The sequence below is a fragment of the Danio rerio genome, chromosome 5 (assembly GCF_049306965.1).
Source record: "Danio rerio strain Tuebingen ecotype United States chromosome 5, GRCz12tu, whole genome shotgun sequence".
Classification (NCBI taxonomy): domain Eukaryota; kingdom Metazoa; phylum Chordata; class Actinopteri; order Cypriniformes; family Danionidae; genus Danio; species Danio rerio.
The window spans coordinates 63,179,087-63,188,611 of NC_133180.1; positions in this window are offsets into that span (position 1 = coordinate 63,179,087).

The following is a 9,525-nucleotide window of genomic DNA, read 5'->3' on the forward strand; positions in this document are numbered from 1 at the left end:
TTAAATTTGTTAAGTTAAATTATTCAGTTTGTTTTGGGACAAACTTAAGGAATTGCGTGAAACCCAGCATTTTTTTACAGTGCATACAGAAACGACATGACGTGACTTGGTAGCTCAGTGGCTAGCACTGTTGCATCACAGCAAGAAGGTCGCTAGTTTGAATCCCGACTGGGCCAGTTGGAATTTCTGTGTGGAGTTCTCCCATTGTTTGTGTGGGTTTCCTCCGGATGCTCCGGTTTCCCCCACAGTCCAAAGACATGCTGTATAAGTGAATTGGATAAACTAAATTGCCTGAAGTGCATGAGTGTGTGTGTGAATGTGTGTGTATGGGTGTTTCCAAGTACTAGCTGTGACTGGAAGGACATCCGCTGTGTAAAACATTTGCTGGCAGTTGGCGTTTCACTACACTCTGGCAATAAATAAATGAATTTAGTGTAATATGCTCTCATAACGTCTGTAAATTTAATGTGGACATCAAAATAGGACTTGTCTAAAGATTATACTGTACATAATCTTTATATTAAAACAATTGTAATGGAATTGATTAGCTTTTTGTACCAAAGAAAAATCATCTGAAACTTGATTGAAAATACACACCACCATGACTTTTTAAGATAATGTAATTGGCTGTGTCATGTATGTCATTCCAAAAGGGGGCGCAACAGCCATTTCAATAATTCTAAAAGTTCACCCTCATTGAAAGTGTGGGATTAAAAAGACTGTTGTACTGTAAATAGTAATAATCAGCTTTCCTTTAAACCACTTCTTTAGACCGTAGATCAGTGGTCACCAAACTTGTTCCTGAAGGGCCGGTGTCCTGCAGATTTTAGCTCCAACCCTAATCAAACACACCTGAACACACACACACGCACACACACACATATATATATATATATATATATATATATATATATATATATATATATATATATATATATATATATATATATATACATATATAACTTACATTAAGCTCACTATCCTAGGCCTGTTCTTAATGATTGATTCTATAAAATGTCCAAGAAACACAGTAAAAACGAACCTCATTAAGTCTCCACCTTTATTACAGCTCATAACTAACATTCGTCAAATAGGGAATAACAAAACTCTTACCTCTGAGCTCCAGTGGCCAGCAAGCTCACCGTGGTGATCAATGGCTCTCGCATTTTATTAATGCCTCTGACAGCGGTGATGTAATTTTAAGAGTGGAGTGTCGCTTTTTGATTTGCACTCGTAATCAGGTCTTGGTGTTCGTGGTGAAACTGTGCTACGTGTTTGTAAAGTACACTCATCGTAAAAGCATCAGTCATTTACAAACACACAAAGAAAATGTCGCTATCTGTGTGTGTTCTAATTGCAGATTTTGGAACTGTACCCTCGAAAAATTATGAGTACGTTCTGTTTCCTTTTGTGATTTAATCATTACAGATGTGTGAATTTTATTTACGCACAAAATATTTATGATATCGATTTTATTATTATTATTTTTTGAGTGTTTCCGCGCGGTGTGTGTGTGTGTAACATTATCTGAGTGTGCGTGAACTCTGTAACGACATTGTGTGTGACTCATCGTTGCAACTCAACAACAAATGCATCAAACACTCATTGGTAAAGTTCTTGCTGTAGTATTTCTCACAAACATTACGTGAGATCTTCCTTTATGTGTGTCTGTTGTCTAACTCTGAGGGAGCTGAGGGTGCCAATTGAGGCAAGCTGACAGGCACATGGGAGCGGTGGGCGGGGAGGACTAGCCATAAAGGCCCAGTACAAAAAAAACTTCAACAAGATACTAAGAGCTATAAAACAGAAATTTCAGAAAGCTACTGTAAAAAATGCTTTTCTTACTTAGATTTTTTTGTCTTGTTTCTAGTCCAAATATCTAAAAGTTCTTAAATCAAGAAGTATTTTCTAGACAAGCAAAACACATTGTCTTGTTTTAAGAAATAATATGTTAAAACGAAGTGAGTTTTTCCTTAAATTAGGCAAAATAATCTGCCAATGGGGTAAGCAAAATAATCTTTTTTTATATTTTTCAAATTTTGATAAGATTATTTTGCTTACCCCATTGGCAGATTATTTAGCTTGATTTAAGGAAAAACTCACTTTATTTTGACATATTATTTCTTAAAACAAGACAATATCTTTTTCTTGTCTAGAGAATGCTTTTGATTTAAGAATTTGTAGATATTTGGACTAGAGACAAGACAAAAAAATCTAAGTAAGAAAAGCATTTCTTTGCAGTGTAATATATAATCTGATGGGTGCTTCGAGCTGAAACTTTGCAGACACATTCTGGGGACACAAAAGACTCATATTAAATCTGGAAAAAGGGGTAATGTAGGTGCCCTTTAAAGCAAATAATACGGTGCTTTATGTTTTGTGAGCTTAGCATTATAATAAAAGTCCATGTTGCTTTATCTCATATAATGCATGTTTGTTTTGTGTCACTAGACAGCAATGTTGCAAAACAACAGCAGAGGTCAAACCACAGAGATAAAGATGTTGAGAAACAATATCGTTGGGATCACTTTCAGAATGATTTCCTCCCCAGCTAATAAACAATAAAAAGCTGACAGTGAGTCCACTGAATATAAAGGGTTCTCACAATTTCATAGAGACAACATTATAAAGAAGCTCCGACTGATGTTAAGATCCAGTTTATTTTAAAGATTATGTAAAGATAAGACTATCTTGAAAACAATTTGTTGTACCAAGGGAAAAAAATTAACATTGAGGTTATGCAAGAAATCCTTTTTTTTTTTTTTTTTTAAGCTTGAGTATCCAGCGCTAGCTCCAGCATCTGTGTGTTGCCTCCTCTGAAAATGCTGAACAAAATAAAATAGCTTTTATTTATTAAATTATTTTTTTATTGTACTACACCAGCTATGTTTATATCCAAAATTTTTTAATTAAATTTATGTGCAAAACTGGAATATCACATAAAAGATATGCAAATAAATTAGCATTTCCATCCAACAAGTCAGAAAACAAAATCATCACTTCCTGGTCAACTGGCGCAAAATATTAACAGTAAAAACTAAATTTGCTGCAGTAGGAGAAGCTGCGTCAATCTTTTCTTTATTTAATCAATTACTTTTACCTCAGAAGACAATATGCTGACACACAATGAACGCATGGTGGCGTTTGAAGGCATCAGACCTAGAGCACCACTATTCTTGACAGTTCTTGAGGTAATTAATAATATAATAACACTACTACTGAAATGGTTCAGGCGTTTTAGAATGACCAAAACAACATTTCAGATATTTTACAGTGTGCTCAGCCTGCTGGTTTGTCCATTCACACACATTTTTATCATCACATGATCTCTTATAACATCATCACATGATAGATTTTAACACACTGGAATTTGTTTGATAAAAGGGATTCCAATGTAGGAAATGCGCATCTTTTCTTATGGAATAAAAAGTTTATTCTATTCAGTTATGTGCATTCATTCATTCATTCATTCATTCATTCATTCATTTATTTTCTTGTTGATTTAATATTAATCAGGGGTCGCCACAGCGGAATGAACCGCTAACTTATCCAGCATATGTTTTAACACAGCGGATGCCCTTCCAGCCGCAACCCATCACTTGGAAACATCCACACTCACTCACTCACACACACACACACACACTCACACTATGGTCAATTGTAACATACCCAATTCACCAATATCACGTCTTTGGACTTGTGGAGGAAACCAGAACACCCGGAAGAAACCCACGCGAACATGGGGAGAACATGCAAACTCCACACAGAAATGACCCAGCCGAGGCTTGAACCAGCGACCTTCTTGCTGTGAGGTGAGGTGAGGTGAAAGTGCTTCCCACCCGCAGTTTTGTGCATATGTTTTTTATTCGCATTTTCAAAATTTATGTGCATCTTGGCATTTCCATCAACCATATCCAAAATGCGCATAAAAATATGTGGATGGAAACGTAGCTATTGTCTATGATCGCTAAAGTCGTTTGTTTTGATTAAAACATCTTGTAAGTAAAGATTCACTGATCAGACACTGAGGACATTTGCCGATTACAAGAGGGTAATGCCGCATGCAAAGCATAAACTAAAAATAACTACATTTTATTGTTTGTTAATGTGGATGCTAATAATTTATCTTTATATTTTTTGTGCTTGATGTTAATAGGCCTTTACAGTTGTAACCAGCAGCCATAATGCTGCAGTGGTCTTCAGTGATACACTGTGTAAGCTGTACAGGTCGTCTGACCAATCAAATCAAAGCAGGCTCTTAGAAAAAATGAAAACAATGAATCTTCAAACAAGTCCTTTGAGAATCTTTCAGAAATGAGGTGATGTAAAAATATATTGACCATGAATGTGTGTCAATCTATTGGTCTCCAAAGGTCTCCAAAACAAAAGCAAGAAGCTTTAAAATACCCCAATGAAGCTGTTAAACTTGACCTTGAACAGTGAATGTTGAAAACGAGAGTTGAAAAGCAGAGCATTCATGTATTATACATGTAGCATTCAACAACTCTGTGCTTCAATAAGATACTTTTGAAGACTGGCACTGCAGGAATCTGATACATGCTCTGTTATAGATATATGTGCTTTTTCCAGATTGTTTTAAGACTGTCGGACAATGAATCTATTATTCATGTGGCAAATTCGTTTTTCTACAGTCTTTATTGAGAGCAACCTGAGTTCAAAGTTGGACAACAGTTCTGAGGGCGGTTTTGCCTTAAGGCACTAATTCTCAGTGATGGTTCAACATGAGCAGCATGTGGAACAGTATGTCTTTTTCACCAAATAAGCTCAAACACGAAGCATATAGACTTTTATCAGGTGCTTCATGGTCTTTTTATGCAGTTGCTTTATATGTACAGCAGCATTCTAGACACACAGGGTCGAACATCACAACAGCTTTGGATTTCTAAAGTCATGTCTCTTCTGAACACCTTTAATTTCCTTCTGCTGGAGATGTTATCCTTTATTGGGTATGTGCTTTGTCTATTGGCCAAAGGGCTTATTTCCTGCTCTCACTAAATGACTTTGTCGTATTATATTGAAAGGCATACTTTTGCAAAATATATCTAAATAAATAAAATAAAAAAGTTACAAATAATAGCATGCTAATCAGCTGATTTGCATAGAATACAACATTACTTTTAAAGCATTGTTTTGCCATGCAGCAAAAGACATTTCAGTCACACTTTACTTTGATGGCCCGTTTTTTAAATTCAAGTTACATTGCATCTATACAGTATGTCAAATAAGTCTCAAAGATTATAAAAATTATAAGTAGACTGTAAGGTTGGGGTTAGGGTTAGTGTTAGTTGACATGTACTTGCAAAGTTTCTTTTAGTCAGTTAAATGTCTGTTGAAGGAGCAGTATCAACATATATTAAGCAGACAGTAATACTCAAATGGACCATCAAAATAAAGTGTTAACAACATTTCACTTGATGTCTGAGTGTTTTGAACTTGAGATCATTGACATTTAGAGATGTGAAGCAGAATCTATAGATACAGAATAATTAATATCTAGTAAAGGAGTGTTTGCATGTACTGTATTATCAAAATACACACTCAAAAGCCCATTCCCAGCCACTAGACTTTACTGACAGGGTCTTCGAGTGTCAGAATGTTGTGGGACTGCTGTACAGGATTTAAGATTATGGATTATAGATTGTGAAATTAAGCGGATTTATTTTAAATTAAGCGGCAGAAATTATTCGACTTGTTTATATTTGATAAAAATAATGAAATATTATGTATTTCTCTTTTTTTATTACAAAAAAATCTTCTAAATCTCATGCATGCATAAACGGAATACCGTAAATGAGTAATGTAGATTATTTCATCATGCAATTTGTAATCAGTATAACAGACAACAATTTGTAAATAGTTTACCAAGCACAATGCAAATAATACAAATTATATGTGTGTATGCACCACTGCTCTGTTTATATATGAGAGTTTGTCATCCATGATGGAAAGGCCATTAATGAAATCTGATTCATTGTTTATTTCTAGACTGCATAATGCAATGTCAATTTTAATGCCATGTTTAGGTTTAAAATTATGTGGATACCATTTATTAATGGATATTTTGCACAATGTATAAAAACAAGCATATTTTGATAGTTTAGGTAGATTTGGATTAGGTAGTTTAGGTAGAACGTATTAAAATATATGGTTTTAAGTTGTAATATTAATCACTTAGATATGACAACTGCCATTTCTGATAACTTCTACTGTTACTGCAGTGCAATGGAGAGTTATAGGAGCATAAACATGACCAAAACAATAACTTGATTTATATTTTTAATCCTTTTAATGGTTAACCATTATGGTTCTCAACTCTTGTCCCACTGTACTGTCAATTTGTCCTTGTCAGATTGTCCTACCTCCCATTCAAAAAGGAGGTAGCACATTTTGATGAAGCAATATGCTACCCATCAGATTTTGCTATTATTGTAAATTTTAATGTGGAGTAGAGTGATATGAAGCTGTAACATCACCCTAATGTACCTATTCCCTAACCCCGACCTCCGAGCTATTCAAATACAGTGTAGGTAGCATAATCTGATGGGTAGGATAAAATGTCAGAACACCGCCACACCAGTGATCTGCATCAGACAGTCTCAGTGGAGCTCATAGCTGACAATTTGAATCAGGCGTGTTAGATAAGGGAGATATCTGGAGATATATCACAATGTACAGATCACTGGGCTGTGTGAACACGAATTGAGAATCACTGGTCTGTGGTGGTGTATAATACTGGCTATAAAACTGTGTAATTTATGATTGCAGGTAATCTTGGATGAGTACAGCCCTTTTATGGTTGACAGGCAACCAACGGCAGTTTATATAATCGCTGCATGAGGTTTATAGGAGCATTTCTCGAAAATATGTAACAAAAACAAAATAGTCGAAAATACTTCAATTGGTTTGGTTTGTGAGTGTATACAAACAGAATATGTCAAATTCTTTCGTAATTCTGCTCATTATTAAACATTATATTTATTTCTTTGTTTCTGGTAAAATCCTGGTAACTGTTTACTTAAAAATGCACATTATATAGAAGGTTGTGATACCAGATTGGAGAGCTTTGACTTTTATGTTAGTGGACAGTGGTTATTCCATTAGTGTTACAGGCCAGATCCTGTCTTTGTATGTGTCTGCCCCTGTTTTGTTATTAAGTGCTTCTGTAATGCCGCGGTCACACTAGAGTTTGAGCGTGCAAAATTTTGTTGTACGGTGCTGGGGAAAGGAATGGGATTAAACTAGATAATTAAATATTTAAAAAAAGCAAGCAATTGGTTCATATTTTAAATTTCTGTACAGATTTCGCAGGTCAGAGTCCACCAAGCTTGAATTTCGCAATGCAGAATATCCTGAAAAACTCACCCGAGCTTGTGTTTCCGGTCTGCCGTCTATGAGGCGAAAAGTGTAGTGAATGTGTCAAAGCCTCGAAACTTTTTGAAACCCGTCTCTACAGTGACACATAGTGGTCATTTTTATGTATGCAGCTTCAGCAAAGAAACAGTTAAGCAAATTGAGGTATTAAACTCCACATTGAAGAGTTGAAGTGATTTAGTGAAGCGATGAGAGTTCCTGACTTATTATTAAAATACATTAAGTCATAATTTCAGATCTATCCATCCATTCATCCATCTATCCACCCACCCAACCATCCATCCATCATCTGTCTGTCTGTCTGTCTGTCTGTCTGTCTGTCTGTCTATCTATCTATCTATCTATCTGTCTGTCTGTCTATCCAACAACCCATCCATCCATCCATCCATCCATCCATCCATCCATCCATCCACCTACCTACCTACCTACCTACCTACCTACCTATCTATATCTGTCTGTCAGACCCGACATACCCCCAATGGCATAAATATGCCCAAAATTATTCATACCCCTAAACACTAGGTACAACAAAAAAGTTTTATTAAAATTAAGCAAAACAAGGGCAAGATGCAAATAGGGCAGGAAACAGGAAACTAAATTTCAAAATAAAAGTTCAAATGTTCATTGACAGCTTTCTCCAACTTTTCCCTGTTATTTTTGACAGCTGAAGATATATTTTTATTGTGTTTTGTAAGGCAGCAAGCTTCTCTCATACCTGTCAGCATTGCCTTAGGCAACTGTTGCCACAGACGTTCAGCAGCGTAACAAGGCATGCATCATCACTGAAGACTAAAAAAGGGCTCGAAATGATGAGCAACACCATCTCATGTGCTGTATCTGAAATTGCCCCCTATATCCTCAATTTCTATTGCCTATATTGTACACTAATATATGCTGTGTTTAAGTCATCCTTTGATGTTCATTTTTACAAGTTGATAAGTTATGTGAGGTGAGTTCAAGTCACTTTTATTAACATAAGAAGACATCATACCTTGATGGGCTGTTGGAGTCAGCAGTTTGTGTAGAACTCAATGCCTTAGTAAACTTAATACATATATTTATTCCATTAATTAAATCGTATTTATAAATCAAATTTCCCCTTTTTTTTGCTGGTTGATTAACATTACCTTATCTCTAAAAGATCAATGTGGACTCCATGAAAAGAAAGATTTGTTTTGAAAGGGCTTCTGCCAGAAATGCAGAGTCAAAACTTTTTAAAATCTTTTAGATTCAGGGTTGCATTTGCATGCTATCCCATCTTAGTAATTTAAATAAAATCTAAATTGAGACTATTTTAGTCACACAAAGCTTCTGTAGATTATTTTACTATATGCTATATGCACTGAAGTGTTTTTCAGCCACTGGAAGCTTCCGATTGATATGACTATGTTTATATTTAATGAAGGTATCTTTTACAGCATCAATAATGTAAGTAAATCAAATTAGTCAGTTAAATAGACCTTAGCATTCATTCATTTATTTAGTATACCAATAGGATTACGCTGTGGATTCGGCAAGGTTATACTCATTATTGTGGTGCATTGTGGGATTGATTGAGTGCACTTCAGAATGTCCACTATAGTTTCAGAAACAGCTACAAATGGCTGCTCACTCAAATACTCCATAATATAGGGGAGATTTTGGATAGAGCCATGGTTCTCTCTTTGCACAGTGGAGATAAAGTTAGCTGCGACTGCAATAGCAAACGTTTTGCATTATATCTAGTGGCACATACACCCTTACAAAGCCTGTCAGAAAGAGCCAAAGATCATACATTGTTTTCAGTTACTGAATGTCTTAACTCTTTCTCTCCTTGAGGAAGTGCTGATTCAGTTACCACAGTCTCATACTGAAATCTAGTCTTCTAAAGACTGACCTGGCATGATTTCGCACAAATTAAAAAAAATGGTGAATATTCTTTCACTCTCCTCTGTCCCCATTCCATGAGGCTAAAATGGGAGAAGCCATTGCTCCAAAATATGTCATGACATATATACAGTATGACAGTCAAGCCATGGAAGAATGTCATCTGCTTTGTGATGTAATTACCTTACACAAAGTGGAACTGTAGTTCAGACATTGAATTTCTATTAATATTTGGCCCATCATATTCTCTAGAGATTGTCCAGTAAC